This window comes from Sciurus vulgaris (genome assembly GCF_902686455.1).
Source record: "Sciurus vulgaris genome assembly, chromosome: 19".
Lineage (NCBI taxonomy): Eukaryota > Metazoa > Chordata > Mammalia > Rodentia > Sciuridae > Sciurus > Sciurus vulgaris.
The window spans coordinates 31,295,260-31,302,459 of NC_136480.1; positions in this window are offsets into that span (position 1 = coordinate 31,295,260).

Sequence of the window (7,200 nt, forward strand, 5' to 3'; positions counted from 1 at the left end):
CCTTACCCCCTTGTTCCCATTATGTATCATCAATCACTTATCAGAGAAAGCAATCAGTCTTTGGTTTTTCTGGGATTGACTTCTTTCACTTAGCATGGTGTTTTCTAACTCCATCCATTTCTCTGCAAATTACATAATTTTATTCTTTATGACTTAATAATATTCTGTTGTGTATATATTCCACAGTTTGTTTATCCATTCATATATTGAATGGCATCTAGTTGCTTTCACAATCTAGTGCTTCTGAATTGTGTTACTATAAACATTTGTGTTGCTGCATCACTATAATATGCTGGTTTTAAGTCCTTTGGGTATAGGCCAAGGAGTGGGAGAGTTGGGTCAAATGGTGGTTCCAGGTTTTCTAAGGAATGTCCATACTGCTCTCCAGAGTGGCTGCACCAGCTTGCAACCCCACCAGCAATTTATGAGTGTATCTTTCCCCCCGATTTAACCATCACCTATTGTTGCTTGTATTCTTGATATAGCCTTTCTAATCGGGGTGAGATGAAAGCTTAGGATAGTTTTGATTTGCATTTCTATTATTACTAGAGATGTTGAATATTTTTCATGTATCTGTTGATTGCTTGTAGATCTGTGAAGTCTTAGTTCATTTCTGTAGCCCATTTATTGATTGGATTATTTGTATTCCTTGTGTAAAGTTTTTTGAGTTCTTCATAAATTCTGGAGATTAATGCTCTATTTGAAGTGCATGTGGAAAAGATTTTCTCCCACTCTATAGGCTCTCTCTTCACATTTTTTATTGTTTCCTTTACTAAGAAAACATTTATTTTATTTTGAAAGTGGCCCATTTATTGATTCCTTCTTTTATTTCCTGTGCTTTGGGAGTCTTGTTAAGAAAGTCTGTTCCTAAGCTGACATGATCATTATGACAATTTGGACTTACATATTCTTCTATTTGGTGCAGTGTCTCTGGTCATATTATGAGGACTTGATTCATTTTGAGTTGAGATTTGTACATCATGAGAGATAGGGGATTGGTTTCATTTTGCTGCATATGAATTTCCAGGTTTCCAGCACCATTTCTTAAATAGGCTATAATTTTTCATTGTTTTTTTTTTTCTTGGCACCTTTGTCTAGTGTGAGATAACTGTATTTATGTGGGTTTGTCTCTGTGTCCTCAATTCTGTACCATTGGTCTATTTAAATATTTTGGTGCCAATAGCATGCCGTTTTTCTTACTTTTGCTCTGTAGTATAGTTGAAGGTCTGGTATTGTGATACCTCCTGCTTTGCTCATCCTTCTAAAAATTGCTTTGGCCACTCTGGGTCTCTTATTCTTCCAAATGAATTTCATGATGATTTCTCTGTTTCTATGAGGTAAGTCATTGGGATTTTAATTGGAATTGCATTCAATCTGTGTAGCACTTTAGGTAGTATATCCCTTTAATTTCTTTGGCATGTCCAATTGCTCTGGCAAGATTTTCAAGGATGATTTTGAATAGAAGTGGTAAAAGTGGGCATACAGACATACCCCAATTTTTAGAGGGAATGCTTTCAGTTTTTCTTCATTTAGAATGATGTTGCCCTTTGACTTAGAATAGATAGCCTTTACAATATTGACGCATGTTCATAACATCCCTATTTTTTCTAGTGTTCTGATCATGAAAGGTTGCTCTATTTTTTTGAATTCTTTTTCTGCATGTATTGAAATAATTATGTGATTCTTAACTATAAGTCTGCTGTTGTGGTGAATTACATTTATTGATTTCTGGATGTTGAACCAACATTGCATTCCTGGGATAAAAGCCACTTGATCGTGATGAACTATCTTTTTAATATGTTTTTATATGCAACTTGCTTAAATTTGGTTAAGAATTTTTGCATCTATGTTCATCAGGGATTTTGGTCTGAAGTATTCTTTCCTTGATGTGCCTCTTTCTGGTTTTGGTATGAAGATGACACTAGCTTTATAAAGAAGTTTGGAAGTGTTTCCTTCTTTTCTATTTCATGGAAAAGTTTGAGGAGTATTGGAATTGATTCTTCTTTGATGATCTTGTAGAAGTAGACTGAGAATCTATCTGGTCCCATGTTTTATGGGTTGGTATAATTTTGATAGTATTTTCTATTTCATTGCTGGAAATTGATCTTTTCAAATTGTGTTTGCCTCCTGATTCAGTTTCAATATATCATATATTTCCAGAAGTCTGTTGATATTTTTGAGATTTCTTATTTTTTTGCAGTATAGATTTTCAAAATTATTTCTAATTATGTTTTATATTTCAATAGTGTCTGTCTTGATATTTCCTTTATCATCATGTTTTTTAGAAATTTGAGATTTTTCTCTTTCTCTTCATAATTGTGACTAAAGGTTTATTTTGTTTACTTTTCAATATTTTCAATTTTGTCAATTTTTAAAATTGTTTCTTTTATTTCAAGTTCATTGATTTTGGCTCTGATTTTAATTATTTCCTGTCTTCTAATTTTTTGTTGATAAGTTATTTTTATAGGACTTTGAGATGTAATGCTAGGTCATTATTTGTTGACTTTCTCTTCTTTTATTGAATATGCTGCATACAATGCTTTTTCCTCTTAGCATCCCAGAGGTTTTGATATTTTGTATCATTGTTCTCATTTGATTCTAAGAATTTTGTTATCTTCTCCCTGATATCTTCTGCTATTCATGCATAATTTGATAGTGTATTATTTAGTCTGCAGAAGTGGCGTACTTTTTTGTTTTTTTCTTTTCTCATTGATTTCTAATTTAATCCCTTTATGATTTGATAAAATACAGGGTAGTATCTCTTTTTTTTTTTTGTATTTGCTAAGAGTAGCTTTGCAGCATAGCATATGGTCTATTTTAGAGAAGGTTCCATGTGCTGCTGAGAAGAACATGTATTTGTTTGTTCATGAATGGAATGTTCTATATATGTTAAGTCTAAATTATTGATTGTGTTATTGATTTCTGTGGTTTCTTTATTCAATTTTTGTTTGGAAAAACTATCCAGTGGTGACAGTTACGTTAATGTGTCCTATTATTTTGATCTGGTCTATTTGTTTCTTGGAATTGGAAGGATTCATTCTGTGTACATGGATGCACCATTGTATGGGTCATAAATATTTATAATTATTATATCTCACTGATTTATGCTTCCCTTAAGCAGTATGAAAATTTCTCCTTTATCTCTTCTGACTTTGACTGGAAGTCCACTTTATCTGATATGAGGATGAAAACCCCCACCTCTTTCCTGAGTAAGTGTGTGTGGGATGTTTTTTCTCATCTTTTAATCTTTAGTCTGTGGGTGTTTTTTTCTATGTGGTGAATTGCCTGAAGGCCCCATATTTTTGCATCTTTTTTCTTAAAATTCATTCTGCCAGCTGTCTTTTGATTGATGAATGTAGGCCATTAACAGTCAGGGTTATTATTGAATTATGGTTCATTTTCCCGGTCATTTGGGCTTATTTTTGGTTTGCAACTTGACTTGGTTTCTTGTTTGATTGACCTTTCCTTTAGGGAAGTTCCTCCCTTTGCTGACTTACATTGTTGTTTTTCATTTCTTCCTCATGACTATTTTGCTGAGAATGTTCTGTAGTGTAGTCTTTTAATTTGCAATATTTTTAACTTTTGTTTTTCATGGAAAGATTTTATTTGGTCATCAAATCTGAGGATTAGTTTTGCTGGGTACCAGTTTCTTTGTTGGAAACCATGTTCTTTCAGAAATTGATATATATTGTTCCAGTTCCTTCTTGTTTTTAGGGTCTGGGCTAAGAAATCTGGTGATATCCATATTGGTTTTCCCTTATAAGTAATCTGATGCTTTTCTTTCACAGGCTTTAAAATTCTAATTTTGTTTTGAACATATCAAAAGAGATTGGTTGTTAGCATGAGAAAAGGGAGAAAGAGACTACAAGGAAACAGATAAGAGTAATGTACTGAGTGAGAAAGATAAAAAATAGAAAATTAGAAATCATAGTAATACTATTTATTTAAAAATTTTACAATTAAACTATAATACTCTATTCAAACCACCCAGTCTTCAGTAGCCTGATGCATGAGAGATACTTGATAACGTGCTGTCCCAGGATGAGAACTGCCCCAACTAAAGATAGTGGTGCCCAGGTGAGGAATTATCCATGATAGTGGGCAGAGTCAACCCCAAATGTTGGTAGATGAAAAGCCACAGTGTGGCACTGATACCTTGTGGGGTGAGGCAGCCAGACTGCATGAGGTGAAACACTGGAGATCCACAATCTGGGACTGGGTGGTTCTAGAGATCCATAAGTATGATATCAGGGGCTGCCAAATTTATATTTTGATAAGCAAAATCAAGTTTATGTGGGTGGGTGGGTGTAATGTATTATATCATTCTTTTTATTTTGTACTGAGAATTAAGTCTAGTGGATTTCACAATTGGTCAATAACCCTTTTTGATTATTAGTGTCTTTCTAAATCGCTTAGGCTGGTGTTGAACTGGCCCTCCTTCTCTCCTGAACTCCCGAGTCACTGGGATTATGATCTTTTTATCATGTCTGACTAGTGTATTGCATCCTTAGTGAATGCTACTAGAATGTATGTAAAGTTTATTAAAAATAAACTTGCTAATTATGTGAAATAATGCATGTATTCATTCATTAGATTTAGTCATTTGTATGCTTTAAAACATCATGATATATATAAAGTTAATCAATAAATAGAAAAATTATGAACATTAAAAGTGAGACCTTTTTGTTGATCTCTACAATTTGACTTCACTAAGGTTATACTGACATCAGCTATGATAGACTTTTGTTGCCTCTCAAATGTGTCTTTTTACTGTATCTTCTCTAGATGTGTGTGTACCTTTTCCCAATGTAAATGTTTATCCATATTTCTTTTTAAGAACCAACCATTTTTTAAACCCCTGATGAATATCTTTGGTATTGTCATTCAAAATCTACCTGTTATCTCAGGTCAGTGTGGAGACAAAAACTAGCTTTTATAAAGTTTTCAAGAAAGCAATAATTGTTTGCATGTTTCAATTTTCCCTTTTCCTAGTGACAGAGAATAAAGGAATTGACAGTGTTTCCTTATTTTTCAATGTCCTACTGTGGAAATGCCTGTGTGTATAAAAGTGACACATTTTTCTTCCCTCTTTTATGTGATACTCTCTAGTGTGCTCATTTGTGATTCGGTAAAATCTAAGATGGTTTTGGAAGTTCTCACAAGTCAATTTTTTCTCATACATTGTTGTGAAGTTTATTTTCTAATTTTTTTTTTTTTTGGTTCTCAGTTTTACATGACATTTGAATTCATTTTGATGAGATTATATAAGCATGAGCTATATCTTATTCTAATTGGGACCTAATTTTTATGGTGGTCATGCTGTTGGGATTCACTTAGGCATTCTCATATGTGTCCACAGGAAAATGATGTTGGATTTATTCTACTATCTTTCCTATTCCTACCCTCCCAACATGATGATTTCTTTATTCCTTCATGTGCCAGTGGGCATCTGTTGGTTCCATGCCTTAGCTATTGAGAATCATGTTACTGTAATCATTAATGTGACTGTGTCACTCTACTATGCTCATTTTAAATTTTTTGTGTATATGCTAAGGTAAGATAAGTGGGACAGATGGTGGTTCCATTATTAGTTTGGGGGATTTTATTTGTACTAGGAACTGAGCCCAGTGGTGCTTAACAACTTAGTCACATCCCCAACCCTTTTTATGATTTATTTAGAGACAAGGCCTCCTTGAGTTGTTTAGGGACTCACTAAGTTGCTGAGGTTGGCTTCAAATACATGATTCTACTATCTCAGCCTCCCAAGTCCATTCCTAGATTTTGTGGAATCTCCATACTGCTTTTTAGAGGTTTTGGTCTAATCTGCAGTCATACAGTGTATGGGCATCCCTTTTTCACACTTCCTTCCCATCATCTGTTTTTACATGTATCCTTGATAAATGCCATTCTGAAGTGAAGTGGAATCTCCGTACAGTTTTAATCTTTATTTCTCTAATTGCTAATGTGTTGAACACATTTTTATGTTTGTTGATCCTTCATGTTTCTTCTTTTGAAAAGTGCTGGTTAAAATCCTTTGCCCATTTATTGATTAGGTTATTTAATTTTGTTTGTCTATGGAGTAATGAGGATCTTACATTTGCTTTGCTGTTCCCCTTCTGACATCCTCACCTTGATAATAACTTCATTTTTTTGGAATGTAAATGCACAAGAGTCTAGCAAGTAAAATAACTTGTTCTTTTGATTTCTTTCTGTTATGCATTCTCATCAAACCCAAGAATTTTCATCAGAGGAGGGAATAGAATGTTCATTCCAAAAGGAAATAAAGGGGAGGTATGGAAACTATGGCATTGAAAATTTATATTTAAGGAAAGAATGGGAATATGTAGAGGAAAGTAAAGGTCAGAAAATTTGCCATGATGAATGTATTAATGTGAGATGTTGGTGCAATAAAATTTTTACCATAAATAGATATCAAGAACACACAAAATATCAGATAAACATCAATATATGCCAGTCAGTTATGAGGAGTGTTTTGGGTATCTTGCAAATATATCTCCACCAAATTTTTGGTAACATAACAGAAAAGAAATTTGGAAAATATAAAATGGAATCTATTCTTGTTATTAAGTTCATAACAAGAAAAACTTGAAATGTAGCATTAGTTAAATTATCAAACATTTCAAACATTTGTATGGACAAGAGATTTAAAAACAAAAAATAAATTACTAAATATTATCAGATTGATTTTAATTAATGAAAGTCTGTTGTTCTCAATTCAACAAATACTTCTTCTTTGTGCCAAAACATAACATTTTATTGAAAGTAGGAAGATCTGCACTTACCTATTTTTACTTAATCAAAAATCAGGTGGAGATATTTGATGAGCATTATACATTTATATTAAAACTTTTAAAACCTGTTAGGTCTGTGCCACAAATAAATTAAGTGCATTTTTATTGGCAAAAAATAACAAAACCATTAAAATCATAAATACTCAATGCTTTTCTCAAATCCTAGAAAATATCAAAGTGCTCATTTTATAAAGAAACTTTACAAAGGTAATGAATGTAAAAAGTATTTCATCAATTCTCAAAATGTATCATTCCAAGCATTCATATTCAAGGAAAGAATTGCAAATATAAAGAATTAGGAAGAACTTTAAATAAAATCACAAGCATTGTTCAGTGCAAACAAATTCATATGAAAAGAATATCATACAAATTTAATAAATGTGTTAAA